Source organism: Rhinoderma darwinii, chromosome 3 (assembly GCF_050947455.1).
Source record: "Rhinoderma darwinii isolate aRhiDar2 chromosome 3, aRhiDar2.hap1, whole genome shotgun sequence".
In the NCBI taxonomy this organism is placed as follows: Eukaryota; Metazoa; Chordata; class Amphibia; order Anura; family Rhinodermatidae; genus Rhinoderma; species Rhinoderma darwinii.
In genome coordinates this window covers 135876573-135898685 of record NC_134689.1, presented here as the reverse complement: position 1 = coordinate 135898685, position 22113 = coordinate 135876573, and the positions used below count along the sequence as shown (strand labels likewise).

At 42.0% G+C, this 22113-nt stretch overlaps 1 long non-coding RNA gene across 2 annotated transcripts in view; it reads left to right on the top strand.

Moving 5' to 3' along the window:
• The window catches only part of LOC142751105 (uncharacterized), an 80968-nt gene that overhangs the window by 23146 nt on the left and 35709 nt on the right, over window positions 1-22113 (top strand). Inside the window, exon 1 of one of the 2 annotated variants that reach the window (XR_012882709.1) lies at window positions 20428-20590. The exons of the other annotated variant lie outside the window; for it this stretch is intronic. This is a non-coding gene — a long non-coding RNA (uncharacterized LOC142751105). Of the gene's footprint in view, window positions 1-20427; window positions 20591-22113 lie in introns of those variants that run through there. 2 annotated transcript variants of the gene reach the window in all.

The following is a 22113-nucleotide window of genomic DNA, read 5'->3' as shown; positions in this document are numbered from 1 at the left end:
TCTGTACTCAGGAGCCCCCTAGGAAACAGGGCCCGGACAACTGCCTCTCCACCACGGACGTGAGGTCACTGGTACACTCTTGGGCCGGCACGCACCGACCTCACTCAAACCGATGCCATACTTTGAGCCAAGTAGCGAATGACACGGCGGCTGCAGCTTGGTCTGAGTGAGGCCGGGCCGCACCAAATCCCGTGTGCCGGATGTTCCCCACCCCTGCTCTAAAGGAAGAGATTATGCAGAAAGCGAGACTTAAGAATCACGTTTTTGACGAGGTCAAGCTTCTCTTGTTTCCTGATCTGTGGCGAGACGAACCTTGCGACAAAGAGCGATTCTACGTCCTTTGCTATCTACCCTTCAGTCTCGCAACATCCCCTATAGGTGGGTTTTCCCTTTCGCGCAACATGTCAGAATCGACGATAGATCCGTTTAATTGTCCTCCCATGCGGAGTTACCTTCATTTCTATGGGCACTAGATCTACCTGATATCTCCCTACCGAACTGGGAGACTTGATCGGCCTCCAGAATCCCACCCTGCTGCTGCTCGGTCTGGAGCAGTCAGATCCAGATTGCCGATGCTCCAGAGATAGAGACAAAGACCCTCGTCGACAAGACAAGCCAGCCTTTAAGGCTGGATTCACACGAGCACATTACGTCCATAATGGACGGAACGTATTTCGGCCGCAACTCCCGGACCGAACACGCTGCAGGGAGCCGGGCTCCTAGCATCATAGTTATGTACGACGCTAGGAGTCCCTGCCTCGCTGCGGGACAACTGTCCCGTACTGTAATCATGTTTTCAGTACGGGACAGTAGTTCCATGGAGAGGCAGGGACTCCTAGCATCGTACATAACTCTGATTCTAGGAGCCCGGCTCCCTGCAGTGTGTTCGGTCCGGGACTTTCGGCCGAAATACGTTCCGTCCATTACGGACATAACATGCTCGTCTGAACCCAGCCTAAATGTGTCTTACTAAATGCCCCTACCACAGGTACCTCTATGTAATAGGCCATATATTATGCTACCCTAACTAGTTTGGCACAATGGTTCTTTGTGATGAGGGGATTAAGTGTATGTGTCTGTTTGTTGTAGAGGTGCTTACACCACAAGACAGCTATTTGTGTTATAGATTTTGATATCCCACACTCCCCATACTTTTTCCCCGTCATATTATCATTATTATTATTTTAGGCATGTTATCCCCAATATTTCTGCAACATTGTCAGATATATATTTTTGATTAGGCCTATAGGAGTAGCTCCTTATACTTTATTCTTAATTCCTAGGGTATGTTCACACGATAAACTAAAAACGTTGTCGTTTGGCACCACCTGTTAGCCACCTAGTGACGGGTCACTACAACTGTCTGTTTTTCTTTGGTTTTCTGTTTGTTGTTTTCTTGTTTTCTCTACTTCAGGTTTGCTGTTATTTTTCTGGTAGACTTCTCTGGGAACATGGTGCCATTGCAACCGTGGACCCTCACCTTGCAGCATATATGGTTGTTGTTTTTTTGAGAGTATCACGGTGGCTGATTTATGGTTGCTATGCCTAATTACACGCTATAGTGCTGGATCCCTCTTATTCTTGGATCATGGCTGATTTCACCCTTGCATCCCTGAATTTCAAGGGGTTCAATACTCCTGAGAAGAGGTTGCAGATCTTGTATTCTTTTCACAAGCAGAAGATCCAAGTTTTATGTCTGCAGGAAACGCATTTTTATACCGGCCACATGGCAATGATTAAAAACAAATACTACCCAGTGGGCGTTCACTACAGTAATCCGAATGGAAAATCCAGAGGGGTTTCTATTTTTCTACATAAATCCTTTCCGGGTAAAATTGTAGAGAAATTCCTAGACCCAAAAGCCAGATATCTTTTCATAAAATGTGAAGTGGGGGACCGCTTAGTTACAATAGCTAATGTTTATGCTCCCAATACTAATCAGTTGTCCTTTTTAGAAGTTCTGGATGAGCTGGGCGGCTTCTTGTCAGAATTACCTATATTATGTGGAGATTTTAATTTTGCAATGAATCCTCTAATAGATGCTTCCTCAGGTTGCACATCTTTGGCATACAACCAACTTAACAAATTGAGAAAACGCCTGAGAGACATGCATCTTTGAGATCTGTGGCACAAAGCTCACCTAGAAGATAAGGACTATACGTTCTTCTCATTCGCACACAACTCTTATAGTAGAATAGATTATATCCTGCTACACCATCATTTACTACCTATGGTAATACGCACGTCCATTGGTAACATGTTCTTATCGGGTCATGCTCCAGTTTACTGTTTGATCCGGCTTACACAACAGGGAAGAAAATAATTTACCTCGCGTCTTAACGAGTCTCTCTTGAGCGATACTTTGTTTAAACGAACTGAAGCAAACCATAGCCAACTTCACTGTGGATCATTCTCCTGATCCATCCTCTCCAACAATCAAATGGAAAGCACTCAGATGTGTCCTTTAGAGGTATTTTAATAAAGCACGGCTCGAGTGTAAAAATTGGAGGCTAAACATAAACAAACTTTACAAGTAACTACACTTGGAGAACTCCCCAAGGTTCGCCACGACGTTCAAATCCGTTTGGATAAAAACAGCGCCCTTCTCCGTCAGGTGTGCTTCCGTTTCTTTTATGAATGGCGTAACAAAGCAGGAAAATTACTAGCAAGAGCCTTATGCGATCGTACAGCTGCCTTATATCACTTCCATTAAAACTCCTACAGGTAGCTTAGCTCATCTGACGGATGAAATAGCATCCAACTTTTGCAACTATTATTCTTCTTTTTACAACCCCCCCCCCCCCCTCCCCCAGCTCAGGTCACCCTTTGCCTGATCCTTACCTTATTTTATCTAAATACATGCTCGAAACTGCATTACCCACACTTACTCGAGAGGAGGCGGACTCTCTAGATTCCCCTTTTTACTATTAACGAGCTATCACAGATTATGTCGGTTCTGCCTTCCGGGAAGAGTCCGGGTCCTGACGGTTATACGGCCAAATTCTATAAACTACTTAAAGAAGAATTGACTCCCTCACTTTTAGAAGCTTTTAACTCCTGTATCTGGTCACAATAGGTTTCCGGACTCATTTTTACATGCGCATATCACAGTCATACCGAAGGAGGGTAATGATCCACAACAATGTGCTAGTTTTCGTCCTATTTCCTTGATCAACACTGACACCAAAGAGTTTGCCAAACTGATTGCGGTTAGACTTGCTGGGTTCTTGTTCCCCAGCGTGAGGCGCGAGATAATACCCTGAAAACCTTTTCACTGTTGCATCATGTGAAGAAAAACAGGATTTCGTGTATGCTACTTTCTTTGGATGCCGAGAAGGTTTTTTGATAGGGTGGACTGGGGGTTCCTGGAGGCCACCCTTTCCCAAATTGGACTGGGTCAGTTGATGAGAGATCGTGTATATTCTCCCTGTATAACAGACCTCAAGCGAGCGTTAGAAATAATGGTACCCTGTCTGCTCCATTCACTATTGGCAATGGCACGAGACAGGAATGCCCTCTTTCCCCTTTATTGTTCGCATTAGTTATGGAACATTTATTAGTAGCGGTCAGAAACAATAGTGACATCATGGGGCTTCAAATAGGTGAGAATCATTTTAAAGCTACGGCTTTCGCTGATGACCTATTATTCTATGTCGCTCATTCCCATTTATCTTTACAATCACTGATGAAAACCATTCGGACGCATACCGTATTTTTGGGACTATAAGACGCAGTTTTTAGCAAGAATAAATCTTGCTGAAAACTCCCTGCGTCTTATAGTCGGCAGTCAAGGGACCCAGCAGCGCCGGGCCCCCTGACCGCTTCTTACTTAACCCCTTTCCGACCAATGATGTGCCGGCACATCATTGAGCGGGGAGGGGATGATGTTTGGAGCAGGCTTACGTAACTGCCATTCACTACTATGGGAGTTACGGAAACAGTGTAGCTCAGCGAATTACGCTGTTTCCGTAACTCTTCCATATTTTGAAGTGTATTGTACCAGCAATCTAATGATCGCTGGTTCAAGTCGTCTAGAGGAAACTAATAAAATGTGTAAAAAAAGAAAATAATACATTTTCAGTACGTGAACGGCGTAAAAAAATAAGTTTAAAACCCCAGAATCGTTGTTTTTTGGTCACCATAGCGCTAAAAAGAATGAAAGAAAAAGTGCTAAAAAAAATCGTATGTACTAAAACTATGGTGCTAATAAAAACTACAGATCGTCCCGCTAAAAATAAGCCCTCACACTCAAACGATGAAAAAATATAAGTTATGGCTCTCAGAATGTGGTGAAACCGAACAAATTCTTTTTTTTAACCAATAGTTTTTTCTATGTAAAATATGATTTTTCCCCCCCCATTTTCTGTTGTCTAAAACCTGGGTGTGTCTTATAGTCCCAAAAATACGGTAGTTACTTTAGCAACTATAAGGGTATGTTCACACGCAGTGGTTTCACACATAATTCGGGCGTTTTACGCCTCTAATTACGACTGAAACAATGCCCCTAATATACCTACAATATGCCTGCAATGGGTTTTACGATGTTCTGTTCCCACGAGACTTTATTTTACGCGTCGCTGTCAAAATACGGCGCGTAAAATGACGGTTCGTCAAAAGAACACTTCTTGGGCCGTTTTTGGAGGTGTTTTTCATTGACTCCATTGAAAAACAGCTTAAAAAAATGCGAGTTGCTACAAAAACGTCTGAAAATCAGGAGCTGTTTTTGCCTGAAAACAGCTCCGTATTTTCAGACGTTTTTGCTCACTGCGTGTGAACATGCCCTAAGATAAATCTATCCAAGAGCGAGGCCCTAAATATCACTCTAGATCCCCATGTAGTGCAACAACAGAGTCATAATTATTCCTTCTCATGGAAAACGAACTCCCTCAAATGCCTGGGAATTCAGATTCCAGCGAATCTAGCAGATACCTATCCTCTTAACTTCACTCCTATCCTCCACTCCCTTAGGGCTGACCTGTCCAAATTGGAACATAAGGACTTTTCCTGGATCGTCAGAATCTCAGTATTGTTAAAATGAATGTTCTTCCACATTTAATGTCTGTTTCAGACTGTCCCGTGCACATTGCCAAAGCAGTTCTTTCTTTCACTCAACAGATTTATTTGGTAGGCTAAACCCCCAAGAATAGCAAAGTCCACGTTGATTAGGATGAAGCAATATGGTGGCCTAGCTTTACCAGACTGTCTTTCTTATTTTTTTTCTGCAGTGGCGACTAGAATCTTAGATCGGTTTCACCACAGTAAGTCCAAACTTTGGATAAAACTAGAAGATTTCTTATCGCCAGTGCCGCTGATTGTCCTCCCATGGTTGAGGACTCCATACTATACTACTATAGAGAACTCTCGACTCCTGTTTATTGCGGGACAACTGATTGCAGTTTGTAAAAGCTATAGGACACATTCACTCCTGATACCACCTGATGGCCCACTGACTTCTGTGTCTGACAATAGGTCATTCCACCTGGGCTTAGCTGCTTCTTTCTTATCCTACTCGTCAAGATCGATACCATTAACCTTCCAACACCTCTTAACGGATCAGGGTTTAAAACCGCTCGACTCCATTATCCCTCGGGAAGAACGCTCTTTGAGAAAATCATGGGACTACTTACAATTAAAACATTTCTATGATGACAATAAAACCAAGTTATGTTTGCATAGAACACTGACACATTTTGAAAATATGTGCCTCTTACCCACACCTCCAGTTAAGACTACTTCCACCATTTATAACCTACTTCTAGAACAAAATAAAGACATACTCCCCTCGTTCATTACAGGTTGGGAGAGAGAACTAGTCCCTACACCCTCTGCCTTTGACTGGTCTACAGCATTTGCACTGTCATACATTTTCTATTTCATGTAAAGCTCAGGAAACAAACTACAAAATATTGTGCCGATGGTATAGAGTCCCTGTTTTGTTGCACTCTTTTTACCCTTCAGTGTCGGAGTAATGTTGGCATTGTAAGGGTGACCGTGAAACTATGTTACATATTTGGTGGCGATGCCCTTGTATTCAAACTTTCTGGGTTAGGGTGGTGGCCCTTATTAAAAAATTACGGGAATAGAGATACCTAATACTCCAGCCGCATTATTACTCACCATGGTACCAGGTTCCATTACGGCAAATGTGCGTAGCCTGGTTAATTTTCTTTTGATAGCAGCTAGAACTATTATTCCCCGTCTTTAGAAATCTGAGAGGAGTCCCTCGATAGAGGAGTGGTTTCGGGAGGTGCTTCATTTGCAGAGGATGGAAGAAGCTGTAGAGTCCAATAGACGCACGACTAAGTCTACTTGTGTGATTTGGCAAGACTGGACAGATTTCTGCTCCCCTGACAAATATTTCTCGTATTTGTGAGTTTGACCAAGGGGGAAATTAGAAAGCTTTGGGTACTTATGGTGTGGAGAGATTTCACATGAAATGTCTCTCGGAGCTTGGTATGACTTTTTCACCCACAGTCTTCTATTTTGTATTTCTATTCACAAACACACCTTTCCATACCTCTTCTTTCCAATTTCTTGTGCTAATTATATTTGAAGTGTATGATAATTGTCGGCCGCCATGGTGCTACTATGTGCTCCTGTGTTACTGTATGCCACTGTAATTGTTATGTTTATTTGTTACCTCCCAGTGCTTTGTTTATCCAAGTGTATTGTTTTTCTGGTCACCCACAGCATATTCTTTCTATACATTGTATGATTACTTGATCAAGGAACCGGGTATTGAGACTTCTCTGCTGACCCTACACAACTCTGAGATGCTCTTGATAGTATGTATATTTTATATTGAATACCTGTTCGATCCCTGAATATATGTCCTGCTGTGTCAGGGAACGTACATTATCTCTTTGATTTGTACAGTGATCATTATGCTTGCTTTTGTCTACTCCATTCCTTGTTGTAACCACTGCATTTTGAATTGCTGTTTGTGATATATTTCTATTTTGAAAAACAAAATAAAATTAAAGAATGTTAAAATAAACATAAACACACTAGGTATTGCCGTGTTGGAAAATGCCCGAACTATAAAAATATTTATCCAATACGGTGAACCCCATAGCGGGGGAAAAAAGATCAAAATGGCTGAATCACAGTTTTTCACCACTTCAACTCTCAACAAAAAATTTAATAAAAAGTAATCGAAATTCCAGATATTCCCTAGAATTGTATTAACAAAAGCGACATCTTTCCCCGTACAAAAAGATGCCTCACACAGCTCTATCCACAGAAATATAAAAAAGTTATGGGTGTCACAATATAGCGATGCAAAAAAAATTAATTTTTATTTTAAACGTACATTTTTTTTAAAGGTACCAAAACATAGCATTTGGTTTCACTGTGATCATATTGACCGGCAGAATAAAGGTAACACGTCATTTTCACTGTACAGTGAACACCATAAAAACGAAACCCATAAGAAAATGGCGCAACTGCTGGTTTGTTTTTTTTCCAAATCCACCCTATTCTGATTTTTTTTCAGCTTCCCAGTATAACACACATGATATTAAATGGTGCAATTAGAAACTACAATTTTGTCCCTTAATTTTGAACAAATAAAAAAGTTATGACTTTTTGAAGGCGGGGAAGAAAAAACAAAAGCATAAAAACGGAAATTAGTCTGGTCCTGAAAGGGTTAAATTGGGTCAGGGTTCGTGCAAATGAGTTATCCGTCAGATGCCTCATGCAGTTATGCCCCTATAAGCTTTCCTCCCTGAGATCAGTTACTTGAGTAATGCATTTTACATTTCACAGAGAATCAATATATGCTAACCTCCTTAAGTGCTTGAACCATAGCAGAATAATGATCATTTTTCCATCTAAATTGGAATCTACACACGTGGTAGCTAGAGAGGACTAACATGAAGATCTTTCATTAAAGAGGCTCTGTCACCAGATTTTGCAACCCCTATCTGCTATTGCAGCAGATAGGCGCTGCAATGTAGATTACAGTAACGTTTTTATTTTTAAAAAACGAGCATTTTTGGCCAAGTTATGACCATTTTCGTATTTATGCAAATGAGGCTTGCAAAAGTACAACTGGGCGTGTTGAAAAGTAAAAGTACAACTGGGCGTGTATTATGTGCGTACATCGGGGCGTGTTTACTACTTTTACTAGCTGGGCGTTGTGTATAGAAGTGTCATCCACTTCTCTTCACAACGCCCAGCTTCTGGCAGTGCAGCACTGTGACGTCACTCACAGGTCCTGCATCGTGTCGGCACCAGAGGCTACAGATGATTCTGCAGCAGCATCGGCGTTTGCAGGTAAGTCGATGTAGCTACTTACCTGCAAATGCTGATGCTGCTGCAGAATCAACTGTAGCCTCTGGTGCCGACACGATGCAGGACCTGTGAGTGACGTCACAGTGCTGCACTGCCAGAAGCTGGGCGTTGTGAAGAGAAGTGGATGACACTTCTATACACAACGCCCAGCTAGTAATAGTAGTAAACACGCCCCGATGTACGCACATAATACACGCCCAGTTGTACTTTTACTTTTCAACACGCCCAGTTGTACTTTTGCAAGCCTCATTTGCATAAATACGAAAATGGTCATAACTTGGCCAAAAATGCTCGTTTTTTAAAAATAAAAACGTTACTGTAATCTACATTGCAGCGCCTATCTGCTGCAATAGCAGATAGGGGCTGCAAAATCTGGTGACAGAGCCTCTTTAAAAGGATTGTTCAGGAGTATAATATATACTCTGCATAATATACTCTTCCATTCATCGGTTCCGTTTGGCCTTTGTCTGAGGAACCGTTGAATGGAAACTATAGCTTCAATTTGCATTACCATTGATTTCGACTACGCTATTGTTTCCATGAAAAAAACTGAAACTTTACATAACGGAAACCCACTGCAACAGAAGCATTACCATTGAAAACCATGGTAATGCAAACGACAGCTATGGTTTTCATTTGGCTTTCCGTTCATCGGTTCCTCAGACCGAAATGTTGAACGGAACCCGACACTGATGTGAACATAGCCCAATGTTTCTTTGCTGGGTGAACATAACAGAGTGCTATAAACATTACAACAACTTAATTACACACTCCTAGTACAAATTAAACATACAATATAGAATAAGCACAAAATCATTTTTTAGTATTGAAGTGCGCTGCGGTGCACATGTGGAAAGGGATAGAAGAAGAAAGTCTAAGGCCTCATGCACACTTCCATCACCATTTTCACAGCCGTTTCTCACGGATCCGTGTGTCCGTTATGGTATCCATGTGTACTCCGTGTCCGTTCCGTGTTTCCGTTTCAAACGGACGTTGTGCTTCCATTTGGCTTCCATGTTTACGTTAAAAAAACGGAAGGTATTGAACTTTATTTGAACTTGTCACATGTCCCAGTCTGTGAACTTTGGTACTCCCTGCCTATTGCTAGGGCAATGGATCCGTCAAAAACGGACGGCACAAGGAAGCCTTCCGTGTGCCGTCCGTTTTTTTGACACACCAATTGACTTCTATGGGCCCCACGGTCACGGAATCACTGACCAAAGTAGGACATGCTCTACTTTTGACAGAACGGAACAACGGATCCGTCAAAATAACGGAAGTGTGCATGGGCCCATTGAAATGAATGTGTTCAGAGTGCTATCAGTGACAAAAACGGATAGCACCCTGAAGGAAAAAACTGAAGTGGGCATGAGGCCTAAAAGTAAATGCTAATTCATAGTATGATAGTTTTCTGTATGTATGTGTGTGTGTGTGTGTGTGTGTGTGTGTGTGTGTGTGTATATATATATATATATATATATATATATATATATATATATATATACACACACACACACAACCAGTAGTGTTAAAAAAAACAGCAGTGCGTTAAACAAAAGCAAATAAAGCGCAAAATCATTATAACTTTTATTTGCCTAAATGCAAATGCACTACACATTCTATTCCAAAACAATAACAAAATGTATCCAGTTTATGTTAATTCATTACAGAAAGTAAAGATAGAGAGAAATATTAGGCTGTTCAAAAAAATAGCAGTGCCAGCATTTTTCTTTAAAAACTCAAAAGTATAAACTGAAAAAAATGTTTCAGATTTCACTTTAGTGGCATAAACATTGTTCCTGAGAACTACTTGACATCTGTGTTGCATGGAGTCGACCAACTTCTGACACCTGAACAGGTATTCCAGTCCAGGAAGATTGCACTACATTCCACAGTTCTGAATTTTTGGGTTTTGCCTCATAAATTGCATTTTTTTACATCACCCCACAAGTTCTCTATAGGATTGAGGTCAGGGGCTTGAGCTGGCCACTCCATTAACTCAATCCTTTTTGTCTGTAACCAAGATGTTCTCTTACTGGTGTGCTTTGGGTCATTGTCGTGCTCGGCATAGGGCAACATGATCCAAATATTTTGCTATATTCAAATTGATCCATAATCCCTTGTATGCGATTAATAGGCCCAACGCCATGGTATGAGAAACATCCCCAAATTATGATTTTTGCACCTCCATGCTTTACTGTGTCCACAGTGTACTGTGGTTTGACTTAGTGCTTGGGGGTGGTCTGACATACTTTCTGCGGCCACTAGAGAAAATAAAAATTTTTGTTTCATCATTGTGCGCCATTTCTCTTTGGGCCAGTCAATGTGTTCCTTGCAAAATTTTAACCTGTTCTTGGAACGCAACTATTTTAGGAAAAGCCTTGTACCTTTTTCATTTGTTCATCTCTAAAATATTTTTGGGATACTCCCTCAGGGGGTGTCCCAAAAATATTTTAGAGATGAACAAACGAAAGGTACAGATGCTGGACAGACATGACCTTTTAAATAGGAATGTAACTAAGAAAAAGAAGGTCCGTATACCCTTCATTTCAACCTTTTCCACGATCAGTCCACAGTTTAGTGACATTCTGAGAAAGGACTGGAATGTATTGATCAGGGCTTTTCCTAAAATTGTTGAGTTCCAAGAAAGACCTATGATGGCCTAAAGAAGGGGTAAAACAATCAAAAATAGTGTAGTTAAAGAGGCTCAGTCACCAGAATATAAGTGCCCTATCTCCTACATAATATGACCCCTGCCATTAACCCCTTCGATGCAGCAATCGAAAGCGATTGCTGCATCGTAGCGGTTACTAGCAGATCGCCAGCCCTGACAGGCAATCAGGACTGGCGACTACTGCTATGGCAACAGGAGACACAATGGTCTCCTGCTCTGCCATTACGGAAGCCGATTTAGGCCCCGCCGGGAGGCGAGGCCTAATCGGCTTGCTGTCAGTGAATGACTGACAGATCTAATACATTGCACGACGTAGGTAGTGCAATGTATTAGAAAAAAAAAATATCTGACCGTTGGAACTTCAAGTCCCCTAGTGGGACTTGAGAAAAAGTGTAAAAAAATTTTAAAAAAAAAAAGTGCAAAAAATAAAAAGTTTGAAAACAATAAAAGTTTCAAGTAATAAAATAAAACACAATCCCCCTTTTGCTCTTATCAAGTCCTTTATTATTGAAAAATAATAATAAACCATACGTATTTGGTATCGCCACGACCGTAACGACCTGAGGTATCAAAATATTATATTATTTATTGCACGGGGTGAACAGCATAAAAAAAACAACGTCAAAAACTTTACCAGAGTTTCTGTTTTTTGGTCACTTTGCCCTACTAATATTAGAATAAAAAGTGATTAAAAAGTTGCACGTATCCAAAAATGGTACCTATAAAAACTATAGCTCGTCCCGCAAAAAACAAGCCCTCATACAGCTCCGTCGACAAAAAAATTAAAAAGTTATGGTTCTCACAACTTGGCGACAGAAAAAAGACATTCTTTTTAAAAAAGTAATTTTATTGTGCAAAAAGTTGTAAAACATAAAAAAGTGCTATAAATTAGGTATCGCCGGAAACGTACTGACCCGCAGAATAAAGTTAACGTAATTTATAACACATGGTGAACGCTGTATAAAAAAAACTAAAAAGGCTGTGCCAGAATTGCGTTTTTTTGTTTTCCTGGCCTCCCAAAAAATAGGATAAAAGGTGATCATAAAGTCCCATGTACCCCAAAATGGTACCAATAATAACTACAGCTCATCCCACAACAAACCAGCCCTCATACCGCTACGTCTATGAAAAATAAAATTAGTTATGGCTCGAATAAGTCAGGAAATAAAAAATATGCAGTTGTGCAGGTCCGAGGGGAACATTTCTTCTGTTTCAAGAGGCGATTTATCAAGGACCTAAAATTAGGGAACCAGGAAGACGAGAGCCCAAACATATCCGCTGGAAGCGACGGTGCCCGTATTATACCAGGACAACACTTCCCAGCAAAATTCCCCAAACTGCAAAGTTGCGGAGTGTGGATTAAAAGGGGGATAAGAAAGGACGCCATTTATCAGTGCGACACCGGCCTGTGCAGAAAGTATTGCTTCACAGCGTAACACACATCTATGGATCATTTTATTGTTTTTTTTACCCCATTATTATACTACCTGACTATGCCCCTTATATACTCCGCCCGGCTTACATGTACCCCCACATTAAAAATGGAAACATCAGCAATACTCAAATAAATCTACTACCAAGCAAAATCCGCTCTCCAAAAGGCAAATGGTGCTCCCTCCGCTCTGAACCCTACAGCGTGCCCAAACAGCAGTTTCTTCTGGGGGGTTTCCACTGTTTTGGGCCCAGAGGCGCCCAGAAACCAATCCAGCAACATCTGCACTCCAAATGGCAGTCCTTCCCTTCTGAGAGCTGCTGTTTGCCCAAACAAGCAGTTTATGACCACATATGTGGTATTGCCGTACTCGGGAAAAATTGCTTTACAAATATTGGGTTCTTTTTTTCCTTTATTTGTTGAGAAAATAAAAAAAATTGCGCTAAAGCTACGTCTTATTGAAGAAAAAGGATTGTTTTTATTTTCACTGCCCAATTCTAATAAATTTTATGAAACATCTGTGGGGTCAAAACGCTCACTACACCCCTAGATGAATTCCACAAGAGGTGTAGTTTCCTAAATGAAGTCACTTTTTGGGCGTTTTCATTGTTTTGTCCCCTCAAGGGCTTTGTAAATGTCACCTGGCCTCCGCAAACCATTCCTGCTAAATGTGATCTCCAAAAGCCAAATAGTGCTCTTTCTCCTTCAGTCCTTGTGGAAATGAGAAAAAATTAGCTAAACCTAAATTTTCTTTGAAAAAATTTAGATTGTCATTTTCACGGCCTACTTCCAATAATTTATGCAAAAAACCTGTGGGGTCAAAATGCTCATTATACCCCTAGATAATTTCCTCAATGGGTGTAGTTTCCAAAATGGGGTCACTTGTGGGCGGTTTCCACTGTTTTGTCCCCTCAGGGGCTTTGTAAATGTGACACGGCCTCCGCAAACCATTCCTGCTAAATTTGAGCTCCAAAAGCCAAATAGCGCTCTTTCCCTTCTCGGCCACGCCGTGTCTCCAAACAGCCGTTTATTACCACATGTGGGGTACTGTTTTACTCGGGAGAAATTGTTTTACAAATTTTACGGTGCTTTTTCTCCTTTAGTCCTTGTGGAAATGAGAAAAAAAAATCGCTTTTTTCTTTGAAAAAAATTAGATATTCATTTTCACAGCCTACTTCCAATAATTTCTGTAAAAAACCTGTGCGGTCAAAATGCTCACTATACCCCTAGATAATTTCCTTGAGGTGTGTAGTTTCCCAGATGGGGTCACTTTTGGGGGATTTTCACTGTTTTGGCACCGCAAGAACCCTTCAAACCTGACATGGTGCCTAAAATATATTCGAACAAAAATAAGGCCTCAAAATCCACTAGGTACTCCTTTGCTTCTGTAGCCTGTGCTTCAGTCAATTAGCACGCTAGGGCCACATGTGGGATATTTCCTAAAACTGCAGAAACTGGGCAACAAATATTGGGTTGCATTTCTCTGGTAAAACCTTCTGTGTTATAAAAAAAATTTAATTAAAAATTTCACCTCTACTTTGCTTTAATTCCTGTGAAATGTGTAAAGGGTTAAGGCATTTTCTAAATGCTGTTTTGAATACTTTGAGTGGTGAAGTTTTTAAAATGGGGTGACTTTTTGTGGGTTTCTAATATATAAGGCCCTCAAAGCCACTTCACAACTGAACTGGCCCCTGTAAAAATAGCCTTTTGAAATTTTCTTGAAAATGTGAGAAATTGCTGCTAAAGTTCTAAGCCTTGTGATGTCATAGAAAAATAAAAGGATGTTCAAAAAACGATGCCAATCTAAAGTAGACATATGGGGATGTTAATTAGCAACAATTTTGTGTGTGAGGGTATGTGCACACACACTAATTACGTCCGTAATTGACGGACGTATTTCGGCCGCAAGTACCGGACCGAACACAGTGCAGGGAGCCGGGCTCCTAGCATCATAGTTATATACGATGCTAGGAGTCCCTGCCTCTCTGCAGGACAACTGTCCCGTACTGTAATCATGTTTTCAGTACGGGACAGTTGTCCTGCAGCGAGGCAGGGACTCCTAGCATCGTACATAACTATGATGCTAGGAGCCCGGCTCCCTGCACTGTGTTCGGTCCGGGACTTGCGGCCGAAATACGTCCGTCAATTACGGACGTAATTAGTGTGTGTGCACATACCCTTATAACTGCCTGTCTTACAAGCAGATACATTTAAATTGAGAAAAATGCTAATTTTGGCAATTTTTCGCTAAATTTTGGTGTTTTTCACAATTAAATACTGAACATATCGAGCAAATTTTGCCAGTACCTTAAAGTGCAATGTGTCACGAGAAAACAATCTCAGAATCGCTTGGATAGGTGAAAGCATTCCGGAGTTATTACCACATAAAGTGACACATGTTAGATTTGAAAAATGAGGCTCTGTCAGGAAGGTTAAAAGTGGCTAAAGAGGGAAGGGGTTAATGACCAACTGGGTGTGTTTTTACTTTTGACCAAGTAAGCGTTGTACAGAGGAGTGTATGACGCTGACCAATCAGTGACCAATCAGCGTCATACACTTCTCATTGTTCCAGTCCAGCTTCTTTCACTGCACAATCACACTGTAACAATGAGAAGTGTATGACGCTGATTGGTCAGCGTCATACACTTCTCTTCACAACGCCCAGTTGGTAAAAAGTAAAAACACGCTCAGTTGTCTTTTAAGAAACTAATTAGCATAAATCTAAAATTGCTCATAACTTGCTCAAAAATGAGTTTTTCAAAATAAAAAAAACACTACTTTTATCTACATTACAGCGCCAATCAGATTATGTAGCAGATGGGGCACTTATAATCTGGTGACTGAGCCTCTTTAAGGCTGATATTAGGTCAAACCGTAAGAGACAAGCCTTTCTTGCTCCTCCGGAACAGGGTTGCTATCCATGTCTAGGATGTAACATTTGCAATAATATGATTAGGTGTAGTACCTTTAATCATTCACAAACTGGTAGATTAATAAATATGAAAGTTTTTTTTTACATGTCAAACATCTACCTGTTGAGCTGCCCTTGTGGCCTTCACTATGTTGGTAAGACCACAACGGAAGTGACCCACAGGATGAGGAATCACAAATCCAATATCAATACAAAGAGACGGGATTTACCAGTGTCAAGACATTTTTTGGAAAACAAACCTGGGGTGTCACAATTAAAATTTAGTGCACAAACACTAAATGTATAAATTGTCTTTTAATAGTTAAAAAAAAAATCATTTTAGATTATACCTACATCCCAAAAAATTGGCTCCGTTTTAAATGAAATACATTAGGTTTGTGCTGGTGAGAATGTGGTAAAATAGGAGACTTGGCACATGTGTGGTGGGGGTGTGAAAATGTAAAGGCCTTTTGGTCCGAGGTGTCCAGTCTTATCAACCGAGTGACTGGAAAACAAGAGGATCTTCCAATGGAATTAGCGTTATTAAATTTAACTGTTAGCCAAATCTCCAAAGAAAACAGATGTGTCTGTTGTAGAATGCTAGAGGCAGCACGTAACCTAATTGTAACAAACTGGAAATCAAAGAGAACCCCATGTAAGACAGAAGGAGTAAATAATGTCATATATTTACAGTATGAAAAAATACTCTGTTTAGACCAGGGGTCTCAAGCACGCGGCCCGCTGGCCGCATGCGGCCCCTGGGGGCTGTCATCTGTGGCCCGCGGGACACAGAGCCGCTAGTATAGGCTCTGCTCCGAGACTCTGGAATTCCCTGACATCGCTGTCCACATATGAACAGCGATGTCTGGGGCTTCCCCAGAGCTGGAGTCCCGAGCAGAGCGCTGGTGTCGGCTCTGCTCCGGGACTCTGTGGAATTCCCTGACATCGCTGTCCACATATGAACAGCAATGTCTGGGGCTTCCCCAGAGCCGGAGTCCCGGGCAGAGCGCTAGTACAGGCTCTGCTCCGGGACTCTGTGGAATTCCCTGACATCGCTGCCTATATATGGACAGTGTGTCAGGGTCTTGCCCAGAGCGGAGCAGAGCGCTGGTGTCGGCTCTGCTCCTGGACTCTGTGGAATTCCCTGACATCGCTGTCCACATATGAACAGCGATGTCTGGGGCTTCCCCAGAGCCGGAGTCCCGAGCAGAGCGCTGGTGTCGGCTCTGCTCCGGGACTCTGTGGAATTCCCTGACATCGCTGCCCATATATGGACAGTGTGTCAGGGTCTTGCCCAGAGCGGAGCAGAGCGCTGGTGTCGGCTCTGCTCCCGGACTCTGTGGAATTTCCTGACATCGCTGTCCACATATGAACAGCGATGTCTGGGGCTTCCCCAGAGTCGGAGTCACGAGCAGAGCGCTGGTGTTGGCTCTGCCCGGGACTCTGTGGAATTCCCTGACATCGCTGCCCATATATGGACAGTGTGTCAGGGTCTTGCCCAGAGCGGAGCAGAGCGCTGCTGTTGGCTCTGCTCCTGGACTCTGTGGCATTCCCTGACATCGCTGTCCACATATGAACAGCGATGTCTGGGGCTTGCCCAGAGCCGGAGTCCCGAGCAGAGCGCTGGTGTCGGCTCTGCTCCGGGACTCTGTGGAATTCCTTGACATCGCTGCCCATATATGGACAGTGTGTCAGGGTCTTGCCCAGAGCGGAGCAGAGCGCTGGTGTCGGCTCTGCTCCGGGACTCTGGGGAAGCCTCTGGCTGTCCATACATCGACAATGATGTCAGGGGCTTCCCCAGAGCAGGAGTCCCAGTGATGTCAAGAGCACAGCTGGAGTCCCAGGAAGAGCCTACTAGCGCTCTGCCTGGGACTCCAGCTCTGGGCAAGCCCCTGACATCACTGGGGCAGCCTCTACAGAGGGCACTGGGGCAGCCTCTACAGAAGGCACTGGGGCAGCCTCTACAGAGGGCACTGGGGCAGCCTCTACAGAGGGCACTGGGGCAGCCTCTACAGAGGGCACTGGGGCAGCCTCTACAGAGGGCACTGTGGCGTTCTCTACAAGTGGGTGTGTGACAGTATCTGAAGAGGACACTGGCATTATCTAGGGGTGTGTTGCATTATCTACAGAGGGCACTGTGGCCTTATCTACAGAGGGCACTGTGGCCTTATCTACAGAGGGCACTGTGGCCTTATCTACAGAGGGCACTGTGGCCTTATCTAGGGGTGTGTTGCATTATCCACAGAGGGCACTGCGGCAGCATCCACAGAGGGCACTGTGGCAGCATCCACAGAGGGCACTGCGGCACTATTTAAAAAGGGGCTGCCCAATCTTGACATGTGTGCTAACTGAGCCGCCGGACTGCATTTAGCGACACTTAAACTGGAAAGCTGGATTGTTGAAATAAGCACGTGGAGAAATATCTCACATTTTAAACCTAACGCTATTATTATAGTAATGTAGTATTATTATTATAGTAATATAGTGTTATAGTAGTTCAAATAACTAATTGATTAACAATAATTTTGTATTGTATCAAATTTGAAAGTAATGCGGCCCGTCAACTTCCCATTTTTTCTATATGCGGCCCACTTACCCGGCCGAGTTTGAGACCCCTGGTTTAGACTATGCAGTTAAACTCTTTATTTCAGGAAAGATGGATCCCCTGGATAAGAGTGAATTATCTTTATAAGCCCATAGGTTGTTAGATTTTTTTATTTTTTATTATTTTTTATTTTCCTTTTCTCCTTTCTTACATTTTTTAGTTTTTCATTTTATGTTTTTTTATTGTTAATTGTATGAGATGTAAATGTTATGATTAAAAAAATGATTTAAATAAAAAAATAATAATTTTTGAATCATAGATTCATTACCCCCAATGAGACGTGGCGGCGATAGAGAGTTGACCCTTTAAAGAAAGGAGTTGGAGTGGATATATAGGTTGGAAACCATGTCTCCCAAGGGGCTAAATGTTGATTATCCATATGGCCCACATATTTAGAACAGTGGGGGGTAACTTGCCTTGGTTTCTGGGGGTTGCGGTTGGTGGGTTTACTTGAAGGTATATCTAGTTCATGTACATGTGTGATCTAGGGTCTAACCTGGACCTTTTTCTGCATGTACTTTTTACCCAATTCTACTGTGTTTGTGCTTATAAATACTGTATATTAACTTTTTTCTTTTCTGTATCTTTGATATACACTTCTTTGTGAAGCAATTTGATGGCTGTTGGAAAGTAGCAGAGGACCATTTTTTTCTGGGTTGTAATGTCCCAAGTAAAAATAGATGTACATTGGCTTTTAATTTCGTTCCAGAATATAGGGATGGAGCGTATTTTCTACACTCTTTATATCTTGGATTGCAGAATTGCTTTGAAATATATAGCAGAGTCCCCCCTTTATCCAAATTGTTCTCCTTATGCATATTAAAAGGAAAGTGAGCTCCTCTCTATCAAATAATTAGTGCATACTGGCAGTGTATATTACACATCTATGCTCAAAACTTACAACTCTGCCCTTCACCGCGCAAAACAAGTCTCTTTCACTTCTCTCATCTCCACACTATCTAATAATCCAAAACGCCTCTTTGATACTTTTCACTCCCTCCTTAGTCCTAAAGTGCAGACGCCAATCACAGATCTCAGTGCTGAAGACCTGGCCACTTATTTTAAAGTTAAACTTGACAACATCTGGCATGATATTATCTCCCAGTCCCGTAGTAACATCGATCCCCTTCCCTTCCGCACTCCCTCTTCTTCACTTTCAGCATTTGACCCAATAACAGAAGAAGTCTCCAGGCTCTTTTCTTCTCGTCCTACTAACTGCCCTAGTGATCATATCCCCTCACACCTCCTCCAGTCCCTCTCCCCAACTGTCACTGGTCACCTGACTAAAATATCTAACCTCTCTCTTTCCTCTGGTATCTTTCCCTCCTCTTTTAAACATGCCATTATAAACCCATTACTGAAAAAAACAAATCTTGACCCATCAAGCGCTGCTAACTACCGACCAGTCTAATCTCCCCTTCATCTCCAAACTCCTGGAACGCTTGCTCTATTCTCGCCGTATCCGCTATCTCCATTCTAGACCCCTTACAATCTGGTTTCCGCACTCTACCCTCCACAGAGACTGCCCTTACTAAAGTCTCAAATGATCTCTTGGCAGCTAAATCGGACAGTAAATACTCACTCCTGAATCTTCTGGATCTCTCTGCAGCATTTGACACTAGACCACCAACTCCTACTTAACATGCTCCACTCTATTGGCCTTAAGGACACTGCTCTCTCTTGGTTTTCCTCCTATCTCTCTGACCACTCGTCAGTGTGTCATTTGCTGGTTCTACTTCTTCTCCTTATTCACTTGCTATCGTGGTTCCTCAGGGATCAGTCCTAGGTTCGCTTCTCTTTTCTCTCTACACAGCCCCTATTGGACAAACCATCAGCAGATTTGGCTTCCAGTACCATCTCTACGCTGATGACACCCAATTATATGCCTCTCCTTCACTTCATGTCTGTTATACACGGATACTGGCTGGTGACTGGCTCATGCAGCTTTATGTGTACCACCCCACGTGTATAAAAAATGGCTGGACTATTGTACAGAACAAAGACTGTTACACTTTGTGTCTCCCTTATTTCCTCATAGATTGTAAGCTCTTGCGAGCAGGGTCCTCACTCCTCCTGTTTGAATTGTAAATTAGCTTCTCACTATGTATTGTCTGAAATTCTGTTTCATGTTCCCTCTTAATTGTAAAGTGCTGCGTAATATGTTGGCGCTATATAAAGATTATTATTATTATTATCCCTTGATGTTACGGGTGTGGGTTTACTTGAAATCCCCAGTGTTGATGATATTATCCCCAGAAATTTAGAAAGTCCGACAAGACTAGATGGTGAGTGTAGCTACAGTTAACAATACATTAGGTTATATAGTCCATATATGGTTTATTTGAAGTTGGGGGTCATATAAATGTTCGTTCTCTGTCCTCTAAATCCATGCCATCTGCTGCATCTATTGGATGCAGCACTGCTCATGGATTTATTTTGGCAGCTTTTTCTCTCCTTTTGCATAATTTTCTCCATTTAAATCTCCTATCTATATCTTTGCCGTAGCTCGCGCATGCACAGAACGGCTGAATGCAAGTGCGGTTTGTGCGCATGTGAAATAGTGATCTTTCGGTCATATGCGTTTCACTTGACCGAACTTCCGGTTTGGACGCCATCTTTGAGCATGTGCAGTAGGTGTGCGATGACGCTGTACTCCTGATGCGTCTGGAACCGGTAATGTATGATTATCTGTAAGCTTTATATGTATATATCTTTCAAATTGGCCTCTGCACCTTTCCGAATCAGCCTAATTGCTAATTAAGTCACTGACCACAATTTTTATACACTATGTATTCACATATATTGCATTTTTTATATCAATCTACTGTGAAATTTATGCGCTTTAAATAATTGTCTTTTGACATGGGTTGTAATTCACATCTATATACTTGTTTTATGTAAACTGTACATCAAATAGCTTCTATGTAGTAGCTTGAGAAAGGTTCTGTGACGAACCGAAACGTTGCTCACTTGAGGTGAATAAATCTACCGTTTCATCTTTTCTGAAGTCCTGGTGCCGGTACTTTTTTCTATGGACGTTTTACACACACACACACGCGCGCACACACACACACACACACACACACACTATATGTATGTGTGTGTGTGTGTGTGTGTGTGTATATATATATATATATATATATATATGTATACACTACCGTTCAAAAGTTTAGGGTCACTTCGAAATTTCGTTACTTTTGCAAGAAAAGCATAGTTTCTTTCAATGAAGATAACATTAAATTAATCATAAATACACTCTATACATTGTTAATGTGCTAAATGACTATTCTAGCTGCAAACGTCTGGTTTTTAATGCAATATCTACATAGGTGTATGGAGGCCCATTTCCAGCAACCATCACTCCAGTGTTCTAATGGTACATTGTGTTTGCTAACTGTGTTAGAAGGCTAATGGATGATTAGAAAACACGTGAAAACCTGAAAACCCTTGTGCAATTATGTTAGTACCGCTGTAAACAGTTTTGCTGTTTAGAGGAGCTATAAAACTGACCTTCCTTTGAGCTAGTTGAGAATCTGGAGCATTACATTTGTGGGTTCGATTAAACTCTCAAAATGGCTAGAAAAAGAGCGCTTTCATGTGAAACTCGACAGTCTATTCTTGTTCTTAGAAATGAAGGCTATTCCATGCGAGAAATTGCCAAGAAACTGAAGATTTCCTACAACGGTGTGTACTACTCCCTTCAGAGGACAGCACACACAGGCTCTAACCAGAGTAGAAAGAGAAGTGGGAGGCCCCGCTGCACAACTGAGCAACAAGACAAGTACATTAGAGTCTCTAGTTTGAGAAATAGATGCCTCACAGGTCCTCAACTGGCAGCTTCATTAAATAGTACCCGCAAAACGCCAGTGTCAACGTCTACAGCGAAGAGGCAACTCCGGGATGCTGGTCTTCAGGGCAGAGTGGCAAAGAAAAAGCCATATCTGAGACTGGCTAATAAAAGGAAAAGATTAATATGGGCAACAGCACACAGACATTGGACAGAGAAAGATTGGAAAAAAGTGTTATGGACAGACAAATCGAAGTTTGAGGTGTTTGGATCACACAGAAGAACATCTGTGAGACGCAGAACAACTGAAAAGATGCTGGAAGAGTGCCTGACGCCATCTGTCAAGCATGGTGGAGGTAATGTGATGGTCTGGGGTTGCTTTGGTGCTGGTAAAGTGGGAGATTTGTAC